General features: G+C 47.5%; 1 protein-coding gene across 1 annotated transcript in view; it reads left to right on the top strand.

Annotated features, from left to right (window-relative positions):
- The first annotated feature begins 5,959 nt into the window (after positions 1-5,959).
- Positions 5,960-22,360, top strand: part of LOC137560914 (zona pellucida sperm-binding protein 3-like) — a 35,904-nt gene continuing 19,503 nt past the window's right edge. Inside the window, exon 1 of the mRNA XM_068272083.1 lies at positions 5,960-6,528. The gene's annotated coding sequence lies outside the window, so the exon portion shown is untranslated. The remainder of the gene's footprint in view (positions 6,529-22,360) is intronic.

Here is a 22,360-nt window from a genome sequence, read left to right on the forward strand (position 1 = left end):
TTCTAGCATTGTAGGGACCCTTAGGGGGAACATGACTGGTGAGTTTCGGGCCCCTAGGCCGAAGAGGTCATAGCCTAGGGTCACAAAAACCTGTTTATTTGGGCTATTTCAATGGTAGTGATGGTGGCGTACATAAATCTCAGCCATGGCCGTTAGCAACGTCTGAATCTCACGAAATGTCTCATGCAGGTAGAAGACATATTGTTAGACTTAGATTCCAAAGATGGGGTCCCTACATCTCTGCAAACCAGAGTTACAGGGGTCCAAAATTGGTAAAATCCCCCATAGGCTTTCATTGGGCCTCCTATTTACCGTTCCAAAATCTCACACCATTTCTGTAAGGCTTGGTGGTGTATTCTCCACAGTCAGCATGCAACGCATGAGCTGACGTGGAGGAGGTACACACACTAGCACCAGGAAACAGGCTATCCCTAGTATAGTGGAGGGGAGGACTGACTGCAATAGGAGATTGTGGCGCACAGAGCCGGTGCAGATCTGACAGCCACAAACAATGCTTTCGTATAACGTCTCAGCGCAAAGTAGCGCTGAGCGCACAAACCAGAACTGAGGAGATCAGGACAGGTAGACAGAATGAACGCTTGCTAGCTAGCGGCTACTTAGCGACAGCAAGCGTCCAAAACCAGACAGACTGGAATGAGGCAGCCAATGCGATGCGGCGATGGCGTGCCTCACAAAGACAGGACAGGACAGTCAGAAAACAGCAGGATTAAGATAGATGAACGTAACACAGATAAATATACAATAAGTATGTTTTCCTAGCGTATTACAATTACAGCTATCAATGAAACTATTTGTAACGTCTGACTAACATATGTATATATCGGCAATGAACCGATATATGACATAAGCAGGAACGCTGACTAGGAATGGAGTAACACAGGGAACAGGACTCAGAAGGATTCGCTATCTCTTCGCAGAGATGAACGCAATCCACAAACGGTAAGAGAACAGGATTCAGAAGGATTCGTTATCTCTTCGCAGAGATGAACGCAATCCACAAACGGTAACAGAACAGGATTCAGAAGGATTCGTTATCTCTTCGCAGAGGTGAACGCAATCCACAAACAGAACCAGGAGCAGGGTAACTACCTCAGCACGGGTGGTCACGGTACGCGCAACCTACCAAAACGTGCTGGAAAGCTGACTAACTGCACACAGGATATAAACAGTTCGTGTACGTATACATCAGCGACACTGATGTATTAACGTAACACAAATACAAGGAAAATAATAAACGTGCTGGTATGCATATATATTGGCAATGAACCAATATATGATGCAAAGACCAGCAAAGTATCTTTAACAAGAAACACGATCGGGGGCTAAAGCGACAGCAAGGCAGGCTTAAGCTGAAGCTATGAAAACCCAAGGAAACCCTGCAGGAAGCAGATCTTTATACTGAGGTCATCCAATGGGAGCAGGCATGCAGATTCCCACACAGGTGAATGATAATCAGTCACAAGCTGACAGCAGGGAAAAACAGACAAAGCTATACAGCTTGCATGGAAATAGATCAGAACTGCCTGAGCTGCAGCACTACTTCCAGCAATAGCTGCTGCAGCAGCGATCATTACAGTACCCCCGCCTTTAAAAGTGGATTCCAGACGCTTTTCAAAACTGAAATTTCCAACAAAACAGTCTGACTGATAATTCATGATGACCGGGACAGCCCGGCAAGACCGAATTCCAGAATCAGTCCCCACAAGACTGGACCCATCAGAACCAGAACCTACAGAACCATGCCCATCAGTACTACAAGCCCCAGTGTGACACCCATCAGAACCATGATTTCCAGAAGAAAGCCCTCCGAAACTCCCTGAGCGATACCCACCGCCTTCCAGGAACAGTTCAGAAACGCCAAAGCCTTTGCAATGCCCACCGGTACTGTCTTTACCAACACAAAACCCACTGTTGAACCAGTCCAAGGCACCAGGACAAGTTTTCTCAGAGACCTCCCAGAACACCTTGAAGCTCCAAAGAGATCCCCATAGGTCAGAATGCCCCTTAGGCTCACATGGAGAACTATCAAGAACCCCTATGGAACCTAGGGCAATTCCCGAGTCAGGGCCACAAGGACAAACATCAATATCAGGGCTTTCAGGGACCAGAACCATCTCTGGGCATGCAGGCAGACTGGCAATATCAGAACGTGTTCCCACTAAGGAAGCATCAGAGCACGCTAACACCTTAGACACACTTGGGCATTCTGGCACACAAAGAACATCTGGGCACACCGGCACAAGAGAAACCTCTGGGCATGTCAAGGAACTGTGAGCCTCAGGGTCAGCCAAGACAGGACCAAAACCAGGACTGGCCAAAAAAAAATCATCATGACTAAACTTCGCAACTACTGGACTTTTACACGAGAATGCTGGATCAGACTTAGATGTCGCTGATTCCAGCAAAGTCAGTAACAAATCAGATTCAGGGGCACTAACAAGACAGGACAAATCTTCTGATGTATGCACTGAACCAGATAGGGACTCCACAACTACCTCTGGACTGGACAGAGACTCATTTAATACACTGGATTGGAGCTCATGAGGCGCTGCAGAACAAGTCAGTATTGCAGCAGCCTAGACTGGACTAGGCAAAACTGAGGAATTCCCTGGACAGGAGGGGAACTCTGGAACCTCTGCCACAGCGGCCAGAGAACCAGAATCTTTCAGGATACAGGGCTGGGTTTCAGGAACACTCATCAGACCGGACTGAAATTCTGAGATTTCTATTATTTTGACCAGAGAATCAGAATTATCCATGTTACAGGGCAAGACTTCTGAAACATTCAGAGGACAGGGCTGGAGTTCCTCGGCTGTTACAACACTGGAGAGGGACTCAACATTGGTTAAATCAGACTGTGTACAGGGCAAGGTATCTGACACACTTGCTGACGAGGACAATATTTCAATGGCTTCTGCTTTGCTGGGCAGAAATTCATCAAGTTTTATTAGAGCAGACTGTAATTCCAAAACAGCTGCTAGACAAGTGAATATTACTGCAACACCAACTGAGGTAAGCAGTGCTTCAGCCTCCTCTGCTAGAGGGTTTAAAGTATCCAAAGTACTGGGTGAAGCATAAGACTCTGCGACCACAGCTTCACTGGACAGGATAACTGAACAGTCCATATTGCAGGGCAAAACCATGGAAGCACCTGCTGGACAGCATAATGATTCTGTGACCTGAGTTTCATTGGAGAGATCTACTGCACAATTCATGGTACAGGGCAAATTTATTGGAAAATTTTCTGAACAAGGTAATAATTCTGCGATTTCAGGTTCACATAGCAGATGCTCTGAGCTATTCACGAAACTAGAGCGAGGTGTAGAAACAGGAAGATCAAGACACAATGTTTGCGCATCTGAATCACCATTCATTTGTAAAATTGGAAAATTCAGATGCTGGGGTTCTGAGGATTCTAGACAGGATTGCTGGGACTCGGAAACTGATGTAGTGCATCTATTGGCATCTGCTGGATCAGACAGGAGTTGAACTTTATTAACACAGGTAATTTCTGCAGAAGTGTTTGCAGAGACAGGCAAGATTTTTCTGGTGTCTGTTTCACTGAACAAAGAGTCATGAGTACTGGCTAGGCTGGACTCGGAAGTCAGCAGGACCTCTGGATTCTCTGCTGAGAAATTTGTGCAGGGCAAAGTTAAGAAAGTATCAGTGGCTTCTGTTTTACTGGGAAGTAACACTGAGTTATCCATGGTACAGGGTGGAATTGCAGGAACTTCAACTTCACACAAAAAGAGCTCCGAATCACCTGCTGAATCAGCCAAAGGTGCTGAAGCAGGCGAGTCAGAACGCCAAATTTGCGAATTCGGAGTCACAAAAAAAATCATCCAAAATCAGTTCCCACACATCAATCAATGGAGCCACAAAGTCATACTCACACACACCAGTTTTTATTAGGTTATAGGCAGACTTAATGCATGCATTCAATACCAATTCACTTTTTGCACTGTAAAATTGACAAAATGAACTTGAATCATTCTTCCATTCATTGACCAGAGCTTCCATCTCTCCTTTCTCAAATGGAGGATTCCAAGCATACTTAACAGGCAGATCATGGTTTGCAGATATGATTGTAGCAGGGACATATATTGGGTTAATTAGCAGGTGATTGGCAGATTCCTTATTCCTAAGAATCTCCAATACCTGTAGCAAGTGCTGAACTGTAGTGTATGCAAACTTTCCTTGCTTTACAAATAAGTTGATTTGTTCAATACTCTGTAATATCTCCTCATAATCATACTCAGATAATTCTTTTAAACAAAAATCTTTATTTTCCCTAGCCAGGGAGGAAAGTTCATTAGTAGTTTCATAAGTCCATTTAACTCCCCTGAAAGACAATTGCATTTCATTATCTGTTAATGGCAGAATCTCATTATAGGTCTCAGTCGCTAAGGATAACGATTCTGCAGATTGGACACGTTTCTTAGAACGTTTGCGTTTTGCCTTTGACCTTGCGGTTTTTGGTGATTTATTCAAAGCTGCAGGAAAATTATCAGTAACACTTTCTGCTTGCTGCTCATTCTTGCAAGCAATTGACGGAGCAGCTGATTGGCCTGCTGCCAGGAGTTCATTAAGAGGAAAAGGCAATGGATCTATGCGCAACCAGTTATGGATCACAAACGCTAGAAATTCCAGCGGTCTATCTTTCAAATCGGAATGATTGAGAACATCAAATGCCCACTGGAATAATTCCCCTTTAAACAAAATATAACTTAGTTGGAGTGCCCAGGTTGAAACAGGAGTCGCTTGGAGATCAGGATTGGTCAGGAACCTGGCACATTCAGAGAAAAACTCATTTTCTGTTTCAGAGCTAAGTTCTTCAAATTTCCTAAAGGAACAGGAACCATAATTAACAGTGTCATACTTTCTGGGAATCCCCCCCACAATGGGGATTGGTAATGGGGTTTTCATAATGTAAGGCTTGGTGGTGTATTCTCCACAGTCAGCATGCAACGCATGAGCTGACGTGGAGGAGGTACACACACTAGCACCAGGGAACAGGCTATCCCTAGTATAGTGGAGGGGAGGACTGACTGCAATAGGAGATTGTGGCGCACAGAGCCGGTGCAGATCTGACAGCCACAAACAATGCTTTCGTATAACGTCTCAGCGCAAAGTAGCGCTGAGCGCACAAACCAGAACTGAGGAGATCAGGACAGGTAGACAGAATGAACGCTTGCTAGCTAGCGGCTACTTAGCGACAGCAAGCGTCCAAAACCAGACAGACTGGAATGAGGCAGCCAATGCGATGCGGCGATGGCGTGCCTCACAAAGACAGGACAGGACAGTCAGAAAACAGCAGGATTAAGATAGATGAACGTAACACAGATAAATATACAATAAGTATGTTTTCCTAGCGTATTACAATTACAGCTATCAATGAAACTATTTGTAACGTCTGACTAACATATGTATATATCGGCAATGAACCGATATATGACATAAGCAGGAACGCTGACTAGGAATGGAGTAACACAGGGAACAGGACTCAGAAGGATTCGCTATCTCTTCGCAGAGATGAACGCAATCCACAAACGGTAAGAGAACAGGATTCAGAAGGATTCGTTATCTCTTCGCAGAGATGAACGCAATCCACAAACGGTAACAGAACAGGATTCAGAAGGATTCGTTATCTCTTCGCAGAGGTGAACGCAATCCACAAACAGAACCAGGAGCAGGGTAACTACCTCAGCACGGGTGGTCACGGTACGCGCAACCTACCAAAACGTGCTGGAAAGCTGACTAACTGCACACAGGATATAAACAGTTCGTGTACGTATACATCAGCGACACTCAGGGCCGGATTTCCCATAAGGCACTCTAGGCACGTGCCTACAGGCGCCATATATGGGCAAAGGCGGCCCCTAAATGTCCCCCATGAAGGATCACAGTAAAAAAAAAAAATCTTCAGAGAGCGATAGGACTAACAGCGCCTATCCGATCCCGCCTGCAGCGCTATACCAGGAGTTCCCTGCAACTCACAGCCGCACAGAGTGTTCCCGGCTGCTGATGCACGTAGGGAGTCAGGACGCAGCTTTGCACCTCACTTTCGTGCAGGCTGCTACGGCGTGGTAGGCAGTGGGGCGGGCGTGCACTCACTGTGTCCCAGCTCTATTATTCCAACTCTGGCTGCCGGGGGAGCTACCACGAAGACTGTTGAAGAGGGGAGATAGAGCAGGAGCTAGGCTGAATACGTTCCTTCCTTCCTCTCCCTTTTCACATGTGCAGGGCTGGAGATTTAGTACAGGGGAGGAGGGGCGGCATAGAACGCTGTGACTGTCCTCGGGTCTCAGAAGGTTAGCTGCACAGCATGTGGTGGGCTACAGCTCTGCTCCCCCCCCCCCCCTCCTGTGTGTCTGTTGGTGCGGCCTGTGCCCGGATCTTTTGAAGATGACAGTGGAGACTGGAGAGCCTGGCTACCATGATCTACTTTGCACGGCCAGCTTGTCTTGCAGTCACACAGAGGAGCTCTGTGGCCATCTACAGTGACAAGTAAGTGACTGATCAACACTAATCCAGAGGCTTGGGACCCTAATTGATCCTCCCTTCTACTTTTCCTAGCAGAGACAATGCTCCCCCCTCTCCCCTCCTTCTGAACAGTGTCGCCTGCTCAGGCAATCCTGTGATGCCTCCCAATGTTTCCATAGGGTGACAGGCAGCTCTGTCCAGCTGTCACCTGACCTGATCAGATGTCATGATATTGCTGTCTTGATCAGGTCAGGTGATAGCTGGTCAGTGACACTGCTGGAAGCCATGTTGTATGTGTCAGATGGGCAGGGGGACCACTTGAAAGAGTAAGAGGAAGCAAAATAGGATTGCATCAGCAAGGGACATAGTTCAGGGCGGTGTATTGTAGTTTTTCAGCTGTAGAAGTGGGCAGATAGGTTAGGGTTAAAGGGAACTTTAACTTCTACCAGCCCCCTGCAGCCGTCCTATGTCTGCGCTGTCACTAAGTGTCCCTCCAGTCCCCCGCAGCGACCCTCTTCCAGTCGGCCGTTTGCACGCGTCCTTGCGCATTTGCGCTCGTCCTTGATCACTCTCTTTGCCGGTAATGCAATGCACATGCTCAGTAGGGATTTTTCATATTACGCATGTGCAGAGTGGATTAGGAGGCGTGCGGACCAGGGCCGCATAGCCAAGTGACAGAGGGTCGCTGTGGGGAACCGAAGGGTCGCTTTGAGATGGAGCGGGCACAGGACGGCTGCAGAGGGCTTTTTATTCAGTTAAGGTTCACTTTAAGGACTGATGAGGCTCCTATTATAATATGTGTCACCTGTAAGGATCAAGCTTATTCCTTCGTGTGACATCAGTTGGGTATACCAGCACAGTGTGCTGTTTCTATGGAGTGGGGAGGAGGCACGACAGAGCAGCTTCCCACTGGCTGGAAGGAGGGAAACAATGCACCAATGTACTGGCTGCCACTAGAATTGACTAATTAGTGTCTGCCTGTCACTAGAAGCGATCACTACCAGCCTGGCCTAATGCTGGATACACACCGTGCGTTTTCCCGCTCAATCCGCGGGTCGAACGGGATCGATTTGATTATTTCCGACGTGCTCGATTTGGGTTTTGATCGTTCCTGCCGTAGATTTTGCATACTTAACATGCAAATCGACGGCAGGAACAATCGAAATCCGAATTGAGCACGTCGAAACAATTGAATCGATCCCGATCGACCTGCGGATCAAGCGGGAAAACGCATGGTGTGTACCCAGCACTAGGAATGACCAATCACTCCCTGTTTGCCACTTGATTCGACCAACCACTACTAGCCTGGCACTAGGACTGACCGATCACTGCCTGTGTGCCACTAGAATCAACCGATCACTACTAGCCTGGCACTAGGACTGACCGATCAACTACCAGCCTGGCACTAGGATTGACTGATCGCTACCTGTCTGCCTCTAGAATCAACTGATCACTACCAGCCTGGCACTAGGATTGACTGATCACTACCAGCTTGGCAATAGGATTCACTGATCACTGCCTGTCTGCCACTAGAATTGACCGATCATTGCCTGTCTGCCACAAGAATCGACTAATCACTGCCAGCCTGTCACTAGGATTGATCGATCATCGATTACTACTAGCCTGCCACAACAATCAACTAAACACTGCCATCTTGCCTATATAATCAACTAAGCAGTATCATACCACCACAAGAATCAACTCTCGTCCAATAAGGCTTCTTTCAGACCGGCAGCTGATTGCTGCCTGTCAGCTGCTCTTCTGCACCGGCCAGGCGCTTGCTAGTACTCGGTACTGGGGCTAGACAGGCCGCCCCCCATGGTAGCAGATCTGAGTGCGGATGCAGCTATTTCTATTCTCTATTTGTCTTTAGTAATACTGTATCTATGTTACCTTGCGTTAAAAGGGGTGTGGCTTGGGGTGTGGCATGTGCTGTTGGGCGGGGCTTAAGGCGCCAAAACTTCTGTGCCTATAGGCTCCTGAGCTGTAAATCCGGCCCTGGCGACACTGATGTATTAACGTAACACAAATACAAGGAAAATAATAAACGTGCTGGTATGCATATATATTGGCAATGAACCAATATATGATGCAAAGACCAGCAAAGTATCTTTAACAAGAAACACGATCGGGGGCTAAAGCGACAGCAAGGCAGGCTTAAGCTGAAGCTATGAAAACCCAAGGAAACCCTGCAGGAAGCAGATCTTTATACTGAGGTCATCCAATGGGAGCAGACATGCAGATTCCCACACAGGTGAATGATAATCAGTCACAAGCTGACAGCAGGGAAAAACAGACAAAGCTATACAGCTTGCATGGAAATAGATCAGAACTGCCTGAGCTGCAGCACTACTTCCAGCAATAGCTGCTGCAGCAGCGATCATTACAATTTCAAAGGGCAATGGCTCAGCAGTGGCAAAACTCACCAGTCATGTTCCCCCTAAGGGTCCCTACAATGCTAGAAAATTTGGTACTGCTGAGCCATTGCCCTTTGAAAAGATGTGAGATTTTGGAAAGTGAAATAGGGAGCCAATGAAATCCTATGGGGGATTTTACCAATTTTGGACCCCTGTAACTCTGGTTTGCAGAGATGTAGGGACCCCATCTTTGGAATCCAAGTCTAACAATATGTCTTCTACCTGCATGAGACATTTCGTGAGATTCAGACTTTGCTAACGGCCATTGCTGCGATTTATGTACGTCACCATCACTACCATTGAAATAGCCCCAATAAACAGGTTTTTGTGACCCTAGGCTATGACCTCTTCGGCCTAGGGGCCCGAAACTCACCAGTCATGTTCCCCCTAAGGGTCCCTACAATGCTAGAAAATGTGGTACTGCTGAGCCATTGCCCTTTGAAAAGATGTGAGATTTTGGAAAGTGAAATAGGGAGCCAATGAAATCCTATGGGGGATTTTACCAATTTTGGACCCCTGTAACTCTGGTTTGCAGAGATGTAGGGACCCCATCTTTGGAATCCAAGTCTAACAATATGTCTTCTACCTGCATGAGACATTTCGTGAGATTCAGACTTTGCTAACGGCCATTGCTGCGATTTATGTACGTCACCATCACTACCATTGAAATAGCCCCAATAAACAGGTTTTTGTGACCCTAGGCTATGACCTCTTCGGCCTAGGGGCCCGAAACTCACCAGTCATGTTCCCCCTAAGGGTCCCTACAATGCTAGAAAATTTGGTACTGCTGAGCCATTGCCCTTTGAAAAGATGTGAGATTTTGGAAAGTGAAATAGGGAGCCAATGAAATCCTATGGGGGATTTTACCAATTTTGGACCCCTGTAACTCTGGTTTGCAGAGATGTAGGGACCCCATCTTTGGAATCCAAGTCTAACAATATGTCTTCTACCTGCATGAGACATTTCGTGAGATTCAGACTTTGCTAACGGCCATTGCTGCGATTTATGTACGTCACCATCACTACCATTGAAATAGCCCCAATAAACAGGTTTTTGTGACCCTAGGCTATGACTTCTTCGGCCTAGGGGCCCGAAACTCACCAGTCATGTTCCCCCTAAGGGTCCCTACAATGCTAGAAAATTTGGTACTGCTGAGCCATTGCCCTTTGAAAAGATGTGAGATTTTGGAACTGTAAATAGGAGGCCCAATGAAAGCCTATGGGGGATTTACCAAATTTGGAGCCCTGTAACTCTGGTTTGCAGAGATGTAGGGAACCCATCTTTGGAGCCCAAGTCTAACAATATGTCTTCTACCTGCATGAGACATTTCGTGAGATTTAGACGTTGCTAACGGCCATTGCTGCGATTTATGTACGTCAGACTCGCCACCATTGAAATTGCCCAATAAACAGGTTTTGTGACCCTAGGCTATGACCTCTTCGGCCTAGGACTGCATTGAACGCGACCCACGCATTGTGCGCATTCTGGACAACACCAATTACTGGGTTTATACCCTTCTGGATCCACGGTACAAACACAATGTTCCAAAACTGCTTGAAGAAAGAGCCAGACAGGTCAAAATGGAAGAATACCAGCAGGCCCTTGTGGAGACTTTAGAGAGGAGATTGACATCCTCCCCCTCCTCTAGCCAGTTGTACGCCGACAGACTGACTTCCGCAAACCCAGGACGACCAGGAGGGCAGCAAACAACACAAGCCGCAGCTAGTGCCCAAAAGGGAATGGTATCGGCAGTGTCCTTGGAGTGGGAAAATTTTCTGACACCCATGCAGCAGCACACAGAACAGCAAGCGTGCAGATCCACCTCCAACACCGATCGCCTGGAGAAGATGGTCAAGGACTACATGTCAGATGGCGTAGCTGTGTTGAACAATCCATCTGCACCCTTCAACTATTGGGTATCGAAGCTAGACACCTGGCACAAACTGGCAATGTACGCAATAGAGGTGCTGGCTTGCCCGGCAGCCAGCGTTATGTCGGAACGCTGTTTCAGTGCTGCCGGAGGCATCGTCACAGATCGGCGGCGTATCCGCCTCTCCACAGAAAATGCAGACCGTCTGACTCAAATTAAAATGAATCATCCTGGATTGGAAATGACTACGCAACACTCCCGGACCCCAACCAAGTAACATGAACAATGAACATCTGTGATGGGTTAGCGTTTCCGGTCCCTGTTTATTGAACCTCTCATCTGTATTACATTTATGACTGCATGGCGACAAAATGCAAATTGCTATCCGCACGCTTCTTGTCCTCATGCAAGGCCTGGGTTGTTGTGTCTCAAAGCGTGGCCTTCTCCTCCTGCGCCACCCTCCTCTTGTTCCATCACGTGTGCTGCTGCTATGTTAGCGTTACCGGTCCCTTTTCCTGGAACCTCTTATATGTATTACATTTATGACTGCATGCCGACAAAAAGCATGTTACCTGTGCAAAGAAAACAGACATTTCCCGCATTTAAAAGACAGTTTTCCCTTTGAAACTTTAAAATCGATTTTCTCAAAAACTATAAGCTCTTTTTGCTAAAAATTTTTTCCCTCTTGTACCCACTCCCAAGGTGCACATACCCTGTAAATTTGGGGTATGTAGCATGTAAGGAGGCTTTACAAAGCACGAAAGTTCGGGTCCCCATTGACTTCCATTATGTTCGGAGTTCGGCCATGTTCGGCCCGAACCCGAACATCTAGATGTTCGCCCAACACTACACGTGACCCGTTCGGCCAATCACAGCGCTAGCCGAACGTTCGGGTAACGTTCGGCCATGCGCTCTTAGTTCGGCCATATGGCCGAACAGTTTGGCCGAACACCATCAGGTGTTCGGCCGAACCCGAACATCACCCGAACAGGGTGATGTTCTGCAGAACCCGAACAGTGGCGAACACTGTTCGCCCAACACTAGAGAGCAGCAGCGGGCACAGCAGCAGCAGCAACACAGTGGGTGGTGCCACCCCGCAGGGTCAGGGGAACTGCAGCAGGTTCCTCCGATCCTCTGCCATCCTCCGGCACACCTGGCCAAACCCCCCGCCTCAGCAGCAGCGTGAAGGCCCGCCACTGCCAAGCGCTGCTGCACTTGGTCAGCCTTGGGAAGACCAAGCTGACGGCAACCCATGTGTTGGCCAAACTCCAGGAGCAGGAGAGGATTTGGCTGACCCCCAGAGGCCTCAGAGTCGGAGAGGTGGTGGCCGACAATGGGGCCAATCTGGTTGCCGCAATAGACAGGGGAAACCTGACCCACATCCCCTGTCTTGCCCACGTGCTGAACCTGGTGGTGCAGAAGTTCTTGCGCACCTACCAGGGGATGGGCGAACTGCTGGAAACGGCAAGGAACGTTGTGCGTCACTTCCGGCGCTCGGCTGCAGCCTGTGCGAGCCTGGAAGACGTGCAAAAGGAGCTGGATCTGCCACGCCATCGGCTGATCCTTGTTGTTCCGACTCGCTGGAACTCCACCCTGGCGATGTTGGAGCGTCTGGTTGAACAGAAGCACGCTGTCAACCAGTACCTTGCCCTGGCCACTGTTTCCGCCGCTCAGAGAAGGGACAAGACCAGCAACATCCCGTCCATCGTCCCCGATGATGACTGGAGGCACATGCAGCAGGTGTGCTTAGTGCTGGCTCCCTTTCTGCAGGCCACTAACATGGTGAGCAGGGACCATGCTATGGTCTGCGAGTGGGTGCCCCTGGTTTGTCTGCTGAACAGGGCCCTCGATGCTTTGCTGGAACAGGGAGCGGCAGCCTTGGACCAGCAGGAGCGGCAAGCAGCTGCACAGTCCACCTCTGAGGGGGAGGAGGAGGAGGACTTGGTGGAGGTCCCTGACCTTGCTGGTGATGAGGGGGAGCAGCACAGTGCAGCTGAGTTGGTGCGGGGGTGGAGAGAGGATGAGGCTGACGAGGCAGAGGAGGAGGATGAGGACAGCAGCACTGCCGTCGATGTGCCAGCAGACGTGGCCCGCCTCTTCCCAATGGCAGCGCACATGCTGACGTGCCTGCGCAGAGACCCCAGGGTGATCCAGATGAAGCAGAGGGAGGACATCTGGATCAGCATGATGTTGGACCCACGCCTCAAGGGGAAGTTGAGCCAGTTCCTGCCGCCTGCAGGAGGAGACCCAGCGCAACAAATAAGGAGCTTGCAGCAGGCCCTTGTTGAGCGCTTGGAGGAAGCCTTCCCCCAGCCTTCCACCCCCACTGTCCAGCAGCCAGCACAGAGGCAGCAGCAGGTGCCTGCATCCAGCAGCAAGCGCCCCACAGACCTGCTGTCTCTCAGCCACGAGCTCTACAGGACTGTAGAGGCTCCGGCAGCAGTGACTAGAGAGGAGGTGCATGCAGCAGCATCCTCCACCGGTCACAGCCAGCGCCTGACCCGCATGGTGGCTGACTACATGGGGTCCTACAGCGGGCTTGACAGCGATGCCCCTGTTGATCCCATGGAGTATTGGGTCAAGCGCCTGGAGATCTGGAGCGAGCTGGCGCAGTACGCCCTGGAAGTGCTGTCCTGCCCCCCTTCCAGCGTGCTGTCCGAGCGCTGCTTCAGTGCAGCTGGTGGTGTGGTCACCGAGAAACGCTCACGTCTGTCTCACAAGTCTGTGGACAGACTGACGTTTCTCAAGATGAACCAGGCGTGGGTGGAAGGCGAGTTCCTGGCCCCTGTTGTCGGCGAGAGGGGGACATGAACTGGCTAAGAACCATCGTTAATGTGCCTTACCACCCTTTACCACCTCCTGGCTCCTGCTCACTAAGCCAGCCTGGTTCACTTTGACTATTACGTCGCCTGCAGCCACACATTTTACACCTACAGTGGGCTGCTGTGTACTGCCCTTCTGCTGTCTGTCTGTGTTTCCCACTGCCAGGGTACACAGATTTACCTTCTGCTGCCACTCTGCCACCAGCTATTACGTCAAACAATAGCTATATATCTGTGTAATTTGTTTTACAAACAAAACCAAAAAACCATTAAAAAAAAAAAAGGTTTAATTTTTCTGAGGTGCCCGGGTTGAAAACTGTGTTGTCCCAGTTGTGTATTGGACACGATGTGGGCTGCACGACCGCTGTCTGGGACCTCCTGTTGTGTTCATTTACGGCCTGGTATCACCGCTAGGTACCAGGGCTATTATGTCACGCTGCCTGCCTGCTGCCACACTCACACTACTCCTCCATTCCTCCTGCTGCTGCTGTCTGTCTGTGTTTCCCACTGCCAGGGTACACAGAATTACCTTCTGCTGCCAGTCTGCCACCAGCTATTACGTCAAACAATAGCTGCACACATAATTACTCCTCCATTCCTCCTGCTGCTGCTGCTGTCTGTCTGTGTTTCCCACCGCCAGGGTACACAGATTTACCTTCTGCTGCCACTCTGCCACCAGCTATTACGTCAAAAAATAGCTATATCTGTGTAATTGGTTGTAAAAACAAAACAAAAAAAAACAAAAAAAAAAAGGTTTAATTTTTCTGAGGTGCCCGGGTTGAAAACTGTGTTGTCCCAGTTGTGTATTGGACACGATGTGGGCTGCACGACCGCTGTCTGGGACCTCCTGTTGTGTTCATTTACGGCCTGGTATCACCGCTAGGTACCAGGGCTATTATGTCACGCTGCCTACCTGCTGCCACACTCACACTACTCCTCCATTCCTCCTGCTGCTGCTGTCTGTCTGTGTTTCCCACTGCCAGGGTACACAGAATTACCTTCTGCTGCCAGTCTGCCACCAGCTATTACGTCAAACAATAGCTGCACACATAATTACTCCTCCATTCCTCCTGCTGCTGCTGCTGTCTGTCTGTGTTTCCCACCGCCAGGGTACACAGATTTACCTTCTGCTGCCACTCTGCCACCAGCTATTACATCAAAAAATAGCTATATCTGTGTAATTGGTTGTAAAAACAAAACAAAAAAAAACAAAAAAAAAAAAAAAGGTTTAATTTTTCTGAGGTGCCCGGGTTGAAAACTGTGTTGTCCCAGTTGTGTATTGGACACGATGTGGGCTGCACGACCGCTGTCTGGGACCTCCTGTTGTGTTCATTTACGGCCTGGTATCACCGCTAGGTACCAGGGCTATTATGTCACGCTGCCTACCTGCTGCCACACTCACACTACTCCTCCATTCCTCCTGCTGCTGCTGTCTGTCTGTGTTTCCCACTGCCAGGGTACACAGAATTACCTTCTGCTGCCAGTCTGCCACCAGCTATTACGTCAAACAATAGCTGCACACATAATTACTCCTCCATTCCTCCTGCTGCTGCTGCTGTCTGTCTGTGTTTCCCACCGCCAGGGTACACAGATTTACCTTCTGCTGCCACTCTGCCACCAGCTATTACGTCAAAAAATAGCTATATCTGTGTAATTGGTTGTAAAAACAAAACAAAAAAAACCCCCAAAAAAAAAAAGGTTTAATTTTTCTGAGGTGCCCGGGTTGAAAACTGTGTTGTCCCAGTTGTGTATTGGACACGATGTGGGCTGCACGACCGCTGTCTGGGACCTCCTGTTGTGTTCATTTACGACCTGGTATCACCGCTAGGTACCAGGGCTATTATGTCACGCTGCCTACCTGCTGCCACACTCACACTACTCCTCCATTCCTCCTGCTGCTGCTGTCTGTCTGTGTTTCCCACTGCCAGGGTACACAGAATTACCTTCTGCTGCCAGTCTGCCACTAGCTATTACGTCAAACAATAGCTGCACACATAATTACTCCTCCATTCCTCCTGCTGCTGCTGCTTGTTTGTCTGACTTTCCCACCGCCAGGGTACACAGATTTACCTTCTGCTGCCACTCTGCCACCAGCTATTACGTCAAAAAATAGCTATATCTGTGTAATTGGTTGTAAAAACAAAACAAAAAAAGCCAAAAAAAAAAAAGGTTTAATTTTTCTGAGGTGCCCGGGTTGAAAACTGTGTTGTCCCAGTTGTGTATTGGACACGATGTGGGCTGCACGACCGCTGTCTGGGACCTCCTGCCTGCTGTGTTTATTTACAGCCCTGGTATCACCGCTAGGTACCAGGGCTATTATGTCACGCTGCCTGCCTCATTGACTGCCTGCTGCCACACACTCATCCTCCTCCTCCTGCTGCTGAATTTACCTCCTGCTGTCTGTGTGTTTCCACTGCCAGGGAGCACATACAATGGCGCTTCCAACATGCGTGCGCCACCAGCTATTTGTTACGCTCAAAAATAGCTGCATTTCTTTAAAAAAAAAAATTTGAAAAGAGAAATAAGTGAAGAAGAAGACGATATAGAAGAAGATGAAGAAGATGAAGAAGAAGAAGAAGAAGAAGAAGAAGAAGAAGAAGAAGAAGAAGGAGAAGAAGATGAAGATGATGAAGAAGAAGAAGATGAAGAAGATGAAGAAGATGAAGATGAAGAAGATGAAGAAGATGAAGAAGAAGAAGATGAAGAAGAAGAAGATGAAGAAGAAGAAGATGAAGATGATGAAGAAGAAGAAGATGAAGAAGATGAAGATGAAGAAGATGAAGAAGATGAAGAAGATGATGAAGAAGAAGAAGAAGATGATGAAGAAGAAGAAGATGAAGAAGATGAAGATGAAGAAGATGAAGAAGATGAAGAAGAAGAAGATGATGAAGAAGAAGAAGAAGATGATGAAGAAGAAGATGAAGAAGAAGAAGATGAAGATGAAGAAGAAGAAGAAGATGAAGAAGATGAAGAAGATGAAGAAGAAGATGAAGAAGATGAAGAAGATGAAGAAGAAGATGACGAAGATGAAGAAGAAGAAGATGAAGAAGATGAAGAAGATGAAGATGAAGAAGATGAAGAAGAAGAAGATGAAGAAGATGAAGAAGATGAAGAAGAAGATGAAGAAGATGAAGAAGATGAAGAAAAAGAAGATGAAGAAGAAGACGATGATGATGAAGAAGATGAAGAAGATGAAGAAGAAGAAGAAGACAATATAAAAGAAGAAGAAGATATAGAAGAAGATATAGAAGAAGAAGATATAGAAGAAGAAGAAGAAGATATAGAAGATAAAGAAGAAGAAGAAGAAGTATATACAGTACTGAACAAATTTCTGGACACAACTTCTCTTTTCAACTTTTTTTTTTAAAGGAACATCCCCACATAATCACTTGCTGTTGTTACTTGGAAAAAAAGAGGTTTCTTGCATCATTCACCCTCAAAACAAGTGTTGGAAGCTATTTAAGGCCATTTCGAATAGTCAGCTCGAATAATGAGCTCGAATACCGACTCGAATAGTGAGCTCGAATTCCGAGGTCGAATCGAATAGTAAAAATTATTCGACTCGAATATTCGACTGACCTCTAATAATTTACTATTCGAATTCGACCTAACTCGAATTTTGAAAAGGGGTATTTGAGCACCACTGGATGCAGGCAACCCTAAGGGCCTTTTTCCACTAGCATGCGATTTGCGATTTGCTTCTGATCGCAAATCGCAAGGTACATTAAACTAATGGAAACTGCAGCAGCAATTTCCATTCGTGCGATCCGATTGCGATGCGATTTTGGTCAAAGCGCAATTGTCGTCCTGCCGCGTTTTGTATGCGATTGAGCTGGACTATAATGAGTATATCAATCGCAATCGCATGGTGGAAATTGAAACGCGATCGGAATCTCGATCGCAATCGCGATTGCATTCCATAGTGGATAAGAGCCCTTAATTGATGTAGGGTTATGCAGCTTAAAAATGGTCCACTTTCAAAATCCTGCATAAAGGTGCGTACACACATGCGACTATAGTCGTTTGAAACGATCGTGGAAACGACGATCGTTTAAAAAAAGCAACCAACGATCATTAAGTCTAACGACGGACGAGCTAGATCGTTAAAAACGAACGATCTAGCTTGGCAGATTTTTACCAACCACGATCGTTTGCAAAAGTAGTACATCGTTGGAAACGGTCGTTCGTACTAGGCTTGGCATGCGCATTTCGCTATTTCTCTAGGGAACTTCTCATTTTTATGCGCAAGCGCAATCGTTGCTTTTAGGTGATGTAACAATCGTTCTAACGATCAGATCGTTACACACATTTTAAAACTAACTTTACTTAGGTCGTTCTTTCATCAATTAAAAGTTCGTTCGTCATTCTCAACGAACGATCGTTGTCGCCTGTGTGTACGTAGCATTAGTATGAGATTGCATTGACTATCAAAATTTTCCAGCTTAAAGAGGAACTCCAATGAAAATAATGTAATAAAAAAAGTGCTTCATTTTTACAATAATTATGTATAAATGATTTAGTCAGTGTTTGCTCATTGTAAAATCTTTCCTCTCCCTGATTTACATTCTGACATTTATTACATGGTGACATTTTTACTGTGGGCAGGTTATGTAGCTGCTCCTAGCTGTTTTGGCTGTTAGAGACAGCTGTAAACAGCTATTTCCTGTCTGTGAACCTTGTTACATTGTAACAAACTGCCAAAAGTACCGCGGTCCCAGAGTTTCTTGTGGGAGGGGTTTCAGCACAAAATCAGTCATACAGCACCCCCTGATGGTCTGTTTGTGAAAAGCAATATATTTCTCATGTAAAAGGGGGTATCAGCTACTGATTGGAATAAAGTTCAATTCTTGGTTGGAGTTTCTCTTTAATGTCCCCCACAGCTGTGTTTTTTTCCCCTCCTATTGAGTGGTGCTCTGTGTAGCTAGAAGAAGTTGAGGTGCAGCAGGGATTAGTTGAATTACACAGTTTGGTTCCCCAATCTTCACCAACTGCCCAAAGTGTCTGGGAGTAGTCAGTAGAGCAATGGGACTGATGCACTGCAAATGGGAGAACCACAATTGCAACCCCCAGTAGAGATTAAAGAGACTCTGTAACAACATTTTCAGCCTTATTTCTTCTATCCTGTAAGTTTCTATACCTTTTCTAATGTGGTCTGGATTACATGAAGACACGTAGTCGGCACCATCAATCTTTGCTCTTTATATTTATTGTAGTATTGTCGACGTTTCGGAGTGCAGCTCCTTTATCAAGTTCAATGACATACTGATATAAACAAGAAACACTTCTATTTATATAGCATCTCCTAAATGCAGCTAATCACATGCTGCAAACAATATCACCCAATCACACGCTCTTCTCAGAGAGCGGACCTTATTGGGAACTTACTGAGGAACATAGGAGCCTATCAGCATACTGAATACTAGGGATGGGACTAATCCACAATTTCTTCGAATCCGAATCCGGATCCGAATCTAAAAAGGTTCTCGAATATCTCGAACCTTTTGAATCCCGAATCTAACGAATCCTGCACATAAGAATTGTGCGATCCGTGGTATAGTTGCCCGCAGTATAGGTACCCAGGCATAGGTAGCGAGGTAAAGGTGCCTTCAGTATAGCTAGCTAGGTATGGGTGCCTTCAATATTGGTAGCTTTCAGTATAGGTAGCAAGGTACAGGGGCCTTCAGTATAGGTAGCAAGGTATAGGGCCTTAAGTATAGGTAGCAGGGTATATGGGCCTTCAGTATAGGTAGCGGGGTATATGGGCCTTCAGTATAGGTAGCAGGGTATATGGGCCTTCAGTATAGGTAGCAGGGTATATGGGCCTTCAGTATAGGTAGCGGGGTATATGGGCCTTCAGTATAGGTAGCGGGGTATATGGGCCTTCAGTATAGGTAGCGGGGTATATGGGCCTTCAGTATAGGTAGCGGGGTATATGGGCCTTCAGTATAGGTAGCGGGGTATATGTGCCTTCAGTATAGGTAGCGGGGTATATGGGCCTTCAGTATAGGTAGCGGGGTATATGGGCCTTCAGTATAGGTAGCGGGGTATATGGGCCTTCAGTATAGGTAGCGGGGTATATGGGCCTTCAGTATAGGTAGCAGGGTATATGGGCCTTCAGTATAGGTAGCAGGGTATATGGGCCTTTAGTATAGGTAGCAGGGTATATGGGCCTTCAGTATAGGTAGCAGGGTATATGTGCCTTCAGTATAGGTAGATAGCAGGGTATAGAGGCCTTCAGTATCGGTAGCAAGGTACATGTGCCTCCAGTATCGGTAGCAAGGTATAGGGGCCTTCAGTATAGGTAGCACAGTACATGTGCTTTCAGTATTGGTAGGTAACTAGGTATAGGGGCCTTCAGTATAGGTAGCAGGGTATATGTGCCTTCAGTATAGGTAGGTAGCTAGGTATAGGGGCCTTCAGTATAGGTAGTAAGGTACATGTGCCTTCAGTATAGGTAGGTAGGTAGGTAAAGGGACCTTCAGTATAGGTAGCAGGGTATAGGGCCTTAAGTATAGGCAGGTGGTAGGTAGGTAGGTAGGTATAGGGGCCTTTAGGTAGGTAGGTAGGTAAAGAGACCTTCAGTATAGGTAGCAGGGTATAGGGCCTTAATTATAGGTAGGTATGTAGGTAAGTAGGTAGGTATAGGGGCCTTTAGGTAGGTAGGTAGGTATAGGGGGCCTGTAGGTAGGTATAGGGGCCTGTAGGTAGGTAGGTAGGTAGGTATAGCGGCCTGTAGGTAGGTAGGTAGGTATAGCGGCCTGTAGGTAGGTAGGTAAGGATAGTGGCCGGTAGGTAGGTAGGTATAGTGGCCGGTAGGTAGGTATAGTGGCATGTAGGTAGGTAGGTATAGTGTCCGATAGGTAGGTAGAACCCCCCCCCCCTCCCCCCCGTGTCTCCTCTGCTCACCCCCAACCCCCCACAGCCTCCTCTGCTCACCCCCAACCCCCCACGGCCTCCTCCGTCCCCCGTGCCTCCTCCGCTCACCCCTGCATAAGAATCTACTCACCTTTCCCGTGGAGCGCAGAGCGGCAGACCTCTTCGTTACTTCCCTGTTCCCTCTAGTGGCTGGACCGGCTTTTACTGATGACGTCATTGTAAAAGCCGTCACTAGAGGGAACCAGGAAGTCAGCGAGAGGTCTGCTGCTCTGCGCTCCGCTATGGATAGGTGAGTTGATACAGTATGCGGGCGGAGGAGGCGCGGGGGGGGGGGGGGGGTCGGAGGAGGAGGAGTGCGAGCAGCGGATGCGCGGCGATGCAGCGTCGGGATTCGGCGGATTCGTATAGTGGAAAATGGCGTCGGGATTCGAATCCACGAATCTCGAATATTTCCCAATAATCGAGGGATTCGTGGATTCGCCGGATTCGTCGTCCCATCCCTACTGAATACTAACCCCGTGACCGTGTGACATCAGCAGGCTGGCGAACATAGGCACAGCCTCCCTAAGGAGGGTACACCCTACCTCCGCCCGTCATCGGAACAGTTGCCTTCCCCAGGTCTCCGGACCTGATGGGGAACTGCACCGGCATACGTCACAGCTCTCAGAGAGCCAGCTGGATAGCAGCCAACGCTGACGTCAGGCGAAGCAAAGCCGCCATAGGCCACCCCAAACCGCCCTGCCGTGACGTCACCCCCGTTCCCACAGCAACCAGAGGACAGCAATATTCGATGTAAACATCACAATGCAACCTCTAGCAGCGGAACTAAAGGGATCGCCCACAGCCGGCGCAGGGGAGGCACCACCCGGAGGCATCCAGCCATACTTTAGGACCAAAGGGTCCCATCGCAGACTCTGTGCCCCAGAGCAGTCACGGCGATCCGCCACCAAAGGCGCCAGCAGCGGCAGCTTAAAGGATGGCATACTTAACAGGCGGAGGAGTAGTCCAGCCGTCTAGATGTCCACGGTGGCAGCAAGGTCAAAGGACCTATTTCTGAAACCTGGAAAATACCAATGTTATAGTTATAAAACCATCACATAAGATATCATTAATAAAAATATATTACTGACTATCTAGAATCACAGAAAAGGTAAAAGGTCATATTCTCTGTTTAAACCACGAGGTTCCATACAGTCTAATGTTTTAATCCAATAAGCTTCTCTCAATATCTATCCCCACCCCTTCTAGGTGTGGATACACCCTCCAGAATTTGACATTTCAGCTGGCTTACATTGTGGTCACATTGATTGAAATGATATCGAACAGATTGTTCCAAATATTTATTACGGATCACAGTCTTATGTGAAGAGAGCCGTACTTTTAGTTTAGTTGTGGTCTGTCCCACATAAATAAGTCCACATGGACATTTGAGGGCATAAACTACATATTGAGAGTCGCAAGTGTAGTAACTATTAATTGGATATTTTTAGCAGTGTGGGGGCGTCCAGTGAAAAATGACGCTGGTTAAATAATGGCGCCCCCTTCTGCCCGATATTTGTTTAAAACGATATTTATCGTTTTAATGTCGCGGACTTTGTGAATGTAATTTATCGTTTTAAAACCTGCTTTTTTTGTCCTGCCTGAACGATATTTATCGTTTTAAGCCCTGCTTTGCTGGCATTTAGAAAATGTCTACCCACCGACTTTAAGGTTTAATAGCAAAGCCCCCTTAAAAGATAGAAACACCAGATTTGCAGGTTATGTTAAGAAGAACAGTGGGAACAAGAGGAAACTTTTTTTTCAAAAAGACCTTATAGTTTTTGAGAAAATTGATTTTAAAATTCTCCTTCTGACCGTGGGAAAATTAAACT

Source organism: Hyperolius riggenbachi, chromosome 3 (assembly GCF_040937935.1).
Source record: "Hyperolius riggenbachi isolate aHypRig1 chromosome 3, aHypRig1.pri, whole genome shotgun sequence".
Lineage (NCBI taxonomy): Eukaryota > Metazoa > Chordata > Amphibia > Anura > Hyperoliidae > Hyperolius > Hyperolius riggenbachi.